This window comes from Sinocyclocheilus grahami, unplaced genomic scaffold, assembly GCF_001515645.1.
Source record: "Sinocyclocheilus grahami isolate Dianchi unplaced genomic scaffold, SAMN03320097.WGS_v1.1 scaffold892.1, whole genome shotgun sequence".
Classification (NCBI taxonomy): domain Eukaryota; kingdom Metazoa; phylum Chordata; class Actinopteri; order Cypriniformes; family Cyprinidae; genus Sinocyclocheilus; species Sinocyclocheilus grahami.
In genome coordinates, this window is record NW_015506071.1 from 479,573 (window position 1) to 485,918 (window position 6,346).

The window sequence follows — 6,346 nt, forward strand, 5'->3', positions numbered from 1 at the left end:
CCCTCTTAATTATGATATCAGGAAGGACATTTGGAGGTATGTATGACTGCATCAAATGCATATTTAATGTATTTTTAAAATAAACTCAAAGATCCAGACAAATGCCAAACCTAATGTCTGGAAAGGAGGAAAAGAGCTTCAAAATAATCAGAATCAGAATCAGAAAGAGCTTTATTGCCGATTATGTTTGCACATACAAGAAATCTGTTCTGGTGACATCCTTCCAGTACACCGAGACAACAACAACACACAGATAATAAGAAATAAAGATATGTGAATGAAATACACATATGTATATACAGTATATATAATAGAGATTATCTTGTTAGATTGGCTTCTGTTTGACTATGTTTCCTGGTAATTTGATACTGGCTTTCTTCATGGATTGTTTTCATTCATACTGATGTTTCTACTGATTATGACACACAATATAAGCTTCACATTTTGCTGCAAACACAGCAAATAGATAGTGGTTTAATAGTTCAACAAAATAGTTGCTCTTTCAATACAACACACATAGAGACTAGGCCCTATCAATAATGTTCTTATGAAGTCTCATCCGTAAGATGGCCATTCAAACTTGATGAACAAGATAGATCAGGCCAGATTTGATGTGAATGACACCGTACGCCATTTTATCATGCCCTTCTGAAAAGAGCAGCGTGGACCTTCTTCAAAACGTTTACTTCTGTTTTACATATGAGAGATAGTCATTTTGTTCTTTATTTTTCAGTCAATTATCCCTTTAATGTGTATTTCTGAGGGCAATGAGTGTGCGTTTATACGTTTCCTAAGGCTCAGCTCAGTTGTGGCCGGGACAAAGGTCTAGACATGCACACACGAGCTCCAGCAAACACAATTAAATCACAGATAAAGGAAATAGGTTGTGCAGGCATGACTCCAGTTCAGAGAATGAAGCCTCTTCATGAACTGCCCCGCAGACAGGCTGACATTGTGCCGTGGGCTGCTGAGCGCACCATAAACATGAGAACTGCTCTCGCTCTTATGTGCTCATAATCAAATCAGTCTCATTGATAAGAGCTGTGGACAAGCCTCTCAGTGTGGACACAGAACAAAGGGGCTGTAGCTGCTCTTCTCCGCTGGTATGACAATGGGCCCAATTTAATCAAACCGCCATTAAAATGAATGCACAACATGCCAAGCAAAATATGATTTTCCCACAGGTTTCTTGCTTACGTGAAGCTTCATATATATTAGTTTAATCAAATTTAGTGGCTTTTACAAATGTAGCCCGAGAGTTTGGAGACGGCTGGAGTGCAGAGATTTCTACTGAGAAACGTTTGTCACCATACAGAGCTCTGACTAGATCATTCAGGCTCAGTTCAAGCATATATTGATGATTGTGAACTTATGTGCTCTGATTAAAGTGATATGATGAAACTGAAAGCAATGTAACATGTAGAGTTTTGGGTTAAATATATATGTCCTATTAAGATTTGTGTGTGTGCTCAGCGGAGATCAAAATTAGAGAACAACCTACAATTTCCTAAATTTCAAGGTCACTGTTTAGTCCTATCTGAAGTTATCCTAACAGGAGTAGAAGGGCAGTTTTTTAAGCATATTTCATAAATTAATTGTATTCTGAAGCACACTATTAAAAACTTAAATGAGATATTTGGAAAAGAACTCTGATCAAAATTAGAGAACACTTACAGATACCTCCCAGTTATTGGTGTTAATCTGGCACCTGGTGATAATTTCCTTCATTATCTGACAAACCCTATTTAACTGGCAGCATTCCTCTCATTTTCACTGAGATTGCAAGATGGCGGGCCGCTCTAAAGTGACTGAAACCCTCTGACAGCAGGTTGTCGAGATGAAGGCCAAAGGGACGACCCTTTCAGCCTTTCAGCCACATCTTTACAATGACACTAATTCATTCAAGCCCCCCAAAAAGGCCGGTCGTCCGCGTTAGACAAATGCAAGAGAAGGCCGGATAATGCAGAGACTCTCAATGGGGAATGGGTTCAACACTGCAGCTGGAATTGCTCACCAGTTCAGCGCTGAACAGGGTAAGGATCTGTCTCGCCATACAGTGTCTCGACGTTTAAGAGAAGTCGGACTGAAAGTGCACTCTGCAGTGACAAAGCCTCTCATCAGCAGAAAGAATCAAAAGCCTAGACTCACCTTTGCTGAGGAGCATGTTGTGAGGAGAACTTGTCGAAAGTAGTGATGAGAGCAAGATTAATTTATTTGGGTCCGATAGGAAACATTATGTTTGGCATCAAACTGGGGAAAGACTGAACCCCAAGTGCGTAAAGAAGTGAAAGGTGGAGGATGTACTTAAGTTTTACTTAAAGGGGTCATATGACGTGATTAAAATTGTCCTTTCTCTTTGGAGTGTTACAAGCTCTTGGTGCATAAAGAAGATCTGTAAAGTTGCAAAGACTAAAGTCTCAAATCCAAAGCGATATTCTTTATAAAAGTTAAGAGTCAACCACACCTACCTAAAACGGCTTGTTCTAACACGCCTCCACATGTCTACGTCACAATGTGGGAAGATTTGCATAACACCGCCCAAATGTTCACGCAAAGAAAGAAGGCGTAACTTTTATTCTCGCTGTAGTATTGTTGCCGCCGCCGCCATGTCGTGAAGACGCTGTGTGTTTCATTGTGAAAGCGAAACTACTTTGTTTGGTCTTCCAAAAGAGGGCGATATCCGCTTCGTCATGCCTAGAGCTGATCCGTGCTGGTCTCTGAGGAAATACTTCACGCTGTGGATCGTCGGATCGGCTTTCACCGTGGACGAAGCAGAGTCCAGCCCGGGGTCGTCACGTGGCCGCCGCTCACTCAAGCCCGCCTTGTGTTTCTTTGTGAAAGCGAAACTACTTTGTTTGGTCTTCCAAAAGAGGATACGACTAGAAATCAGTGGTTAAGTTGTATTTACAACACTGTTCCAGAACAGTTTAACCCAAATATTCAGATGTGTGCAGCGCATTTTATGGAGGACTGTTTCCTGATCCTGGGAGAGTAGACTACAATGCCGGCTGTTCTGACTCACAGTCTGTAAGTACGTTTTCATTTAAAGGATTTGCCACTGACGATTCAAACGCGAGTTTTGAGCAGTGTAGAGTAGCACTTGTTGTTTGTCATTTCTCCGATCACAAATGCAGACATGGTTTTATGTTTATGCGGCGCGATGCAACGCAACGCGTAAAAAGACACGTTTCAGAAAGGCGGGGCATAGAGGAGAAACAATAATGTACAGTATGTGGAAAATAATGTGTTTTTTGAACTTTAAACCGCATAAACATTTCAGTACACCAAATACACAAAATAATGTTATTTTTAGCAACATCATATGACCCCTTTAAGAGACTTGTTGACATTATTTCACACAGTCGTGAGGGTCTGCAGGGATCCTCTCTTGTTGATCGAACAAATGTCTGAGGAACACAAATGGAGATATTTTGAAGAATGCTCATGCTGCTTTTTTCCATACAATGGAAACTTTAAACAATAATACATTTATGGGACTGTTTCTTTTCACTACATGCTTTTGTTGAATAAAAACATGTCTGATTTTGTGTTGCTTTGTCAATTATTTCATTTTTAGTTTGATTTAGTTGGATGAAACACATTCACGTATCTTGCAAGCATCTGGACCCATAACAGGTCTTTGTAAGATCAAAAACAAGTAGACATGAAAGCAGCTGTAGCATTTGAGTGTTGAACTTTAAGGTCTCTGAAAGTTATAAAGGGGGCTTTCTCACTCAGATATGGCCAGTGGGCCAAGATCACCCACAGGCCCTTCTGCTCACATTACAGTAACACTTTCAATTGTGTTCAGTGTGAGAGAGGTCAGGCCTCTCCTATAACACACACACACACACACACACACACACTCATACAGCACCCTAGGACCTGGGGGCATCCATCATTACTGGGGTGGTGAAAGTAGACACTCTAAAATATTGCAACGTGTTTAGTCTAGGTAACCCAACACTGGCAAAGAGAGAGAGAGAGTGTGAGACTCTCTAATTTTATGAGCGCTCACACGCATACACTCACACACTTCTCTTGCTCCCGTCCCAGGCCTGAAGCGCTACTAAAATCAGCCACGAGCGCAAATAATTCCCTGATAAACACAAGCCTGGCAAACGCTTCAGCCCGTCTGAATTGATTATATAATAACTTTCTATATTTTTCCCAGCCCAAAAAGAGGATGCTGTTATTGATAAGATGTTATTAATTATGAGAAATAAACAAAAAATCAAATCAACTCAAAACTTCACTGTCACATCATTTCATAAATGTACAGTAAATGCTTCTATTTTTCTGTTTTAATATTTTTCATACATAATTTTTTTTATTACATGTTATATTATCAACATAATCTGTGAAATATTGAATTGAAAAAAATAAATAAACGGTGTTTTGAAAAAATAAGTCTCGTAAGCTCATCAACTGCTCACCGAGGCTGCAGTTATTTAAACAAAAATACAGTAAAAACAGCAAAATTGTGAAATATTATTTTCATTCAACGTAGCTATTTTCTATTTGACTATATTTCAAAATGTAATTTATTCCTGTGATGCAAAGCTGAATTTTCAGCATCATTACTCCAGTCTTCAGTGTCACATGATCTTCAGAAATCATTCTAATATGCTGATTTGCTGCTCAGGAAACATTCCTGATTACTTTCAATGTTGAAAACAGTTTTGCTGCTTTTTTTGGAATAGCATTTATTTGAAATAGAAATCTTTTGTAACATTATAAATGTCTTAACTGTCACTTTTGATCAATTTAAAGCATCCTTGCTGAATAACACTACTAATTTCTTTAAAAAAAAAGACATTCTTACTGACCCCAAACTTTTGAACGGTAGTATATAAATACTTGGCGGTCTTAATTTTCCGTAATGCATTCCCACAGCTGTAATTTTAATAATGCATTCATTCGACTGTTTTTTAATATATGTTAAGCTTAAAAATATCTGCTAAAATTACTCAAACGACTTTCTTCAAACTAATAACACTGAAACGTAATAACCACAAAAATCTGATTAAAAATCAGACACACACAGACCTCTGCAAGTTCCAAAGGTTATAAAAGCATGTCCCAAAAAACTGGAAATATTTCAAATGGGGCTTTTGATTGCAGACTTTTGGACTCATTAAGACACACGGGGAAGACGTGGCCTAATGGTTAGAGAGTCGGACTCATAGGGTTCGAGTCTCGTACCGGCAGGGGGGGGGGGGGGGAGTGAATGTACAGCGCTCTCTCCCACCTTCAATACCACGACTGAGGTGCCCTTGAGCAAGGCACCGAACCCCAACTGCTCCCCGGGTGCCGCAGCATAAATGGCTGCCCACTGCTCCGGGTGTGTGTTCACTGCTGTGTGTGTGCACTTTGGATGGGTAAATGCAGAGCACTAATTCCGAGTATGGGTCACCATACTTGGCCACATGTCACGTCACTCACTCACGTGAGGTTTGATTCTCAGGAGACTCTGCACTGCCTTCTAGGAGAAACAACTGAGACTGTAGAGATTTCTTCTGTGATTTTCTTTCCAGTGGAAATAACAGTAATGCTCAGAGACTCATGCGGACTTCCTGTTCCTTCTAACTGTGCCTTAAGAAGTGACGGGCCGCTCTGCACTGCATCTGACTCCTTCAGGACACTGGAGTTATTCAAAGAGCGGGGATGAGCCCTGACAATGCCATATTATCAGCTGGAATCTCTAGGTCTGCAAAAGGAAAATACTCCTTCTCAGTGTCACACTGAAGAGAGATCCCTAAACCTGACACTGAGGAGAGCCATTTAAGAGCACTGAACACTGCCAGCTATTCATGCGCGCCTGTGAAGAGAATGGCCACTCTTCTGTCCTCGCCTTGTTTAAAACACAGAGAAGGAAACTCATGAGGGTCCGAGAGACAAGGCAGCGCAGAAACTCGAGCAGCCAGCTGACTCACACATGAATAGAGGCAGCACAATGATAAAGTAATCACCCTCACAATCCCTCGGTTTATCAGCAGCGCGCTCCTCCGCTAGCCTAAACAGATAATGAAATGAAGTATCGCTGGCCTCGCTAACTAATGGAAGACGGGCTATTATACACGCTGGCTGAGAGATGATACACATATCTGTGCTGTTGATCGGCAACACTTGATCTGAAAAACATCGTTCAGATATGCACTTATGTAATTTGAAAAATGTACAAATCGAATTGAGTCGTCTGGGGAATCTTAAGAGAGTTATTGCTGATGGAATTTGAAACCGCATCTCATTGGTTAAAAGTAACAACCTGGATGTCTGGCATTAAATAAGAGGCAGGAATGTCAGCTAACACAATTCATGTGGCAATATGAGATCCATATTCATA